Here is a 4,845-nt window from a genome sequence, read left to right as displayed (position 1 = left end):
ATGTCTCTGTTAGGCGCACCATCTCCGGTCGGCCGGAGATGGTGACAAAGGGCAGAGGATCTTATTGATCCTCTGTCCTTTGTAGAGGCCGACACTGGACATAATTGTCCAACTGTCGGTCTCCCCCACCCAGCAGGCGTATTTCGGCGGAATTCCGTCATATATGCCCATAGATGCTTGGGGCACATCTATAAGCATATATGAACGGACATTATATTCACATATGGGCAGGAATAAGCCCTCCTATATTATAGGGGCACATATACATCCATAGATGTCTGGGCCACATCTATAGATATATATGTACCCATACCCCTGAAACATGGCTTACATACATAGAGATGCATGCTGCCCAGGGGGCACACATACATCTCTATGTGTGCAACACATCCCAGCTGGACGGGCTAGGAGAAGGGCCTATATATATATATATATATATATATATATATATATATATATATATATATACATATATGTCAGGGCACATATATATATATATATATATATATCTGAATATGCCACTTCCCTCAACAATCCCCCTGTGGTCGGGAACACGACAATAAACATTTTGGGGGAAGGGTTGGGATGTATTAGTCTCCTCTCAAATCGCCCTCTAGGTGACGATTCAGGAAGGACTGAAGTAATATGACCCTTAGGTACCTAGACATCACCTATAACGACTAACATCTCCGACCTGCCCTTTACCAACGTTTCCGTCCACCGAATACACCGTCTTCTCTTTGGATAACTTCCTTGGCATCTTACATTATGATCCTCAGGTGTCAGCCACTCCCTATGTAGTCTATTTCTGACTCCGGAATGGCTTCACCCTCGCCGTCTTTAGATCACTCCACTCAGTGACCGTGTTCTCTCTCTTTGCCAGTGTTGTTCTTCTGGCGTCCGTTACCCCCAATGTTAGTGCCGGTAATTAATGTAGCACCTCCTTATGGGGTACGGACGGCCGTAGGCTGACCTTTTAACACCAGTATGACTTACATCTTAATTGAAGACTCAGTTGTTGGAGAGGTTCTCCCATGGACAGATACATAGGTTTTTACGAGGCAGGTCAGATTTTCTAGTGAGAGGTGATGTCATAGTCCCTAAATTCTATCTGCGGGAAGGAACCCCACACTACCATCATTCAGTCCAACCCTTACAAAAAGTCACCATTGTCGATATTGAAGCGGCAAATACCTTAGTGATGAGGGGCCTGACCCTAGGGAATCTACTCTACCCCACTCACACAAACATGTCACATCCCTCCCAATACAGCCCAATTCAATTCAGTGTGTACCCATAGAGACTCATGCCACCTGGCCTTAGTCTCTATACCTCCCAAGACACCGGTAGTTAACAGACCCACGTGTCATTGGGGAAATGACTATAGGATGCAAGTGTGCGCCCAGCCATATTGTAGTATGGCTGTCGCACATTTGCACCTAGAGTGTCCATGGGTACATGAGGAACTCACATGCAAATAATCAATGTAAATCTATACACAATATGATGAGGTCACAGGGTGGCCTTTGATTATACCCCGAACCCTCCTACGAAAATCTACTACAATACGTGATATACATACACACAATGCTATGAGGTCACAGGATGGTTTTTGGATTTTCATCCCGACCTTCATAGGAAACAGTTTGTCCATGCGATCTCTGGCTTCAGGACTTTGATGCAGCTAAGTCCTGAGCCTCCTACGATTAACTTCGTGAAGTTCTGTCTGGTTCTGGTTTAGCTGGTCCGCAAGTCTCTTGACCCTCCTGTAGATTAGACACAGTCCCGTGTACATGATGATTACCAGAACCAGAAGAACTATCACCGGATGAATCAATAGGTTGAAGAAGGATGTTGCCTTTGGACTGTAGCCGAACAGACTTTCTGTAAGGTACCTGTAAAAGGTAGTGTCCGAAGTGGAAGTAGTGTGCTTGAGATCCAGGCAAAGCGTCGTCAGGCAAATAGTTCACAATCAAAATCCGGAGAAGAGTCAGGCAGGCTAAGGTCATTCACGATCTGGCGGCAAGGTACAAAATCAGCAGGCTGTAGAATAGTCGGGATATCAGGCAGGAGTTCAATACAAGGAAGATCACTGAAGTCAAAACACCCAGGGAAGGAATCCAAATAAACGGGCACTGAGTGATGACCTCACTTCCTATTTAAAGGCTGTCCAGATTGAGAATTGTCCACAGCTGGCAGCAGGTGGAGCTAGAGAGTATGATGTAGTGTTGAACACAGTAAGGACATTCCCAAAGTCTAGATCTCTTCTGTAGCACAACAGGTAAGGCTATGGTTTAAGAGACCAGGAAGATCCCGGTTCGAATACAACCCGGGACATGACAGGGCCCCCTCCCCAATGGACCCCTCCGGGGGCCTAGCGGGGCCTAGTGGGAAACGAGGTATGGAAGTCTCGTATAAGAGAAGGGGCATGCAGATCTTTGGCTGGAACCCAGGAGCGGTCTGTGACAGGATACCCCTTCCAATGAACCAGATACCGAAGGCCACGGCCCTGTCTTCTGGAATCAAGAATCTTGGAGACTTCAAACTCATTTTGTCCATCAACAAGAACAGGAGGAGGTAGCTGTTGTGATCTGGAGTAGCGGTTGAAAATAGCTTTTTTGAGGAGTGAAACGTGGAACACGGGATGTATCCGGAGAGAAGAAGGTAATCTTAAGCGATAGGAAACTGGTCCAACTCGAGCAATGATCCTGTAAGGGCCAATGAATCGAGGGCCCAATTTGGTAGAAGGTTGTTTCAGTCTCACATACTTGGTTGATAGCCAAACTCTGTCCCCCACCACATATGGAGGTATATGACGTCTTCGTCTGTTGGAAAAAAGCCTGTACTTGCCTGCTGACTTCCGTAGTAATAAACGAATCTTCTTCCAATGTAGTAGAATATTTTTCACCCGCTGATCTGCTGCTGGTACACCAGAAGAAGGCTGAAGTAGGGGAAAAGTCTGAGGGTGATAGCCTAGGGCTGCGTAGAATGGTGTGGTATGAAGAGCACTGTGCCAACGGGAATTTAGGGCGAACTCAGCTAAAGGCAAATACTCAGACCAGTTGGAGTGTAAGGCATTGACATAATGTCGAAGGTAGGTTTCTAGGGTCTGGTTCATGCGTTCGGTTTGACCATCAGTTTGAGGGTGATGTGAGGTAGAGAGTGAGAGCGTTACTCCCAGTTTCTTGCAGAACGCTCTCCAGAATCGGGAAACGAACTGGGATCCGCGGTCTGAGATGACATTGGTAGGTATGCCATGATGTCTTACAATATGGGAAAGGAAAAGAGTGGACAGTGCTTTCGCTGTAGGTAATCCCGGAATCGACACAAAATGAGCCATTTTGGAAAAGCGATCCACTGTGACCCATATAGCAGTCATGCCCTCGGACTTGGGTAAGTCTACAATGAAGTCCATGGTCAAATGGGTCCAAGGCTGGCGAGGTGCCGGAAGTGGATGTAACAGTCCAGCAGGTAATGTGCGGGGTACTTTATTAGCAGCACAAGTTGGGCAGGCAGCCACATAGTCAGTAACATCCTTTTTCATACGAGGCCACCAGACATGACGCTGCAAGGTCTTAAGAGTGATGGTGACACCAGGATGACCGGATAACACGCCATCATGTGCCCAGAGGAGTATAGGTTTTCTGAGACTAGGGGCTACGTACAGGCGACCTGGTGGTATCTTCAAGCCCTGGGGAACACGATTCTGGGTTTCTTGTAGCTGTTGGGAAAGGGCCGTAGAGATCTGTGCGACAATTTTGTGAGGTGGGATTATATACTGCTCGGCTGGTTGATCTTCTTCAGAGGAAGCGAACTGTCTGGAAAGAGCATCGGCTTTTTTGTTTCTATGCCCTGGAACGTAAGAAAGGACAAAATTAAAACGGGAGAAAAACAGAGCCCATCGAGCCTGACGTGAGTTCAGACGTCTAGCAGTCTGAAGATACAGTAGGTTTTTATGGTCAGTGAGGATAATAAAAGGTTTGGAAGCCCCTTCCAGAAGATGTCGCCATTCAGACAATGCCAATTTGATGGCCAGTAGTTCTCGATTCCCAACATCATAATTCATCTCTGCCGGAGAAAACTTTCTAGAGAAAAAAGCTACTGGATGGATTCTACCAGACTTTGGCTGTCTCTGGGAGAGTACGGCACCTGCTCCAACCTCAGAGGCATCAACCTCAACAATGTACTGGAGGTCAGGATTTGGATGCTGAAGGATTGGAGCTTTACTGAACATGTCCTTTAATCGCTGGAAAGCTGATTTTGCTTCTGAAGACCACGCCTTGCAATTTGTACCCTTCTTAGTCATGGCAGTAAGGGGTGCCGCAATGGAGGCAAAACTCTTAATGAAGCGTCTGTAGTAATTTGCAAATCCTAAAAAGCTTTGGAGTCCTCTTAAAGTGGTCGGTTGGGGCCATTGCAAGACAGCGGAAAGTTTTTGAGGGTCCATTTGGAAACCGTCAGCACTTATGATGTACCCAAGGAAAGGAATACAGCTTTGATGGAAACTGCATTTCTCGATTTTTGCATAAAGACGGTTTTCTCTAAGCCGTTGTAATACCTGTTTCACATGCGAGATGTGCTCGGGAAGAGTCTTGGAAAAGATTAAAATGTCGTCCAAGTATATGATCACAAAACGGTTGCTGAAATCATGAAAAATTTCATTCATGAAACGTTGAAAGACAGCAGGTGCGTTACACAAGCCAAATGGCATGACCAAATATTCAAAGTGTCCATTACGAGTGTTGAATGCTGTCTTCCACTCGTCCCCCTCATTAATTCGAATCAGGTTATAAGCCCCTCGTAGGTCTAGCTTGGAGAATATAACAGCCCCCTTAAGTAGATCAA

This window comes from Bufo bufo, chromosome 8 (assembly GCF_905171765.1).
Source record: "Bufo bufo chromosome 8, aBufBuf1.1, whole genome shotgun sequence".
Lineage (NCBI taxonomy): Eukaryota > Metazoa > Chordata > Amphibia > Anura > Bufonidae > Bufo > Bufo bufo.
This window is presented reverse-complemented; position numbering follows the sequence as displayed.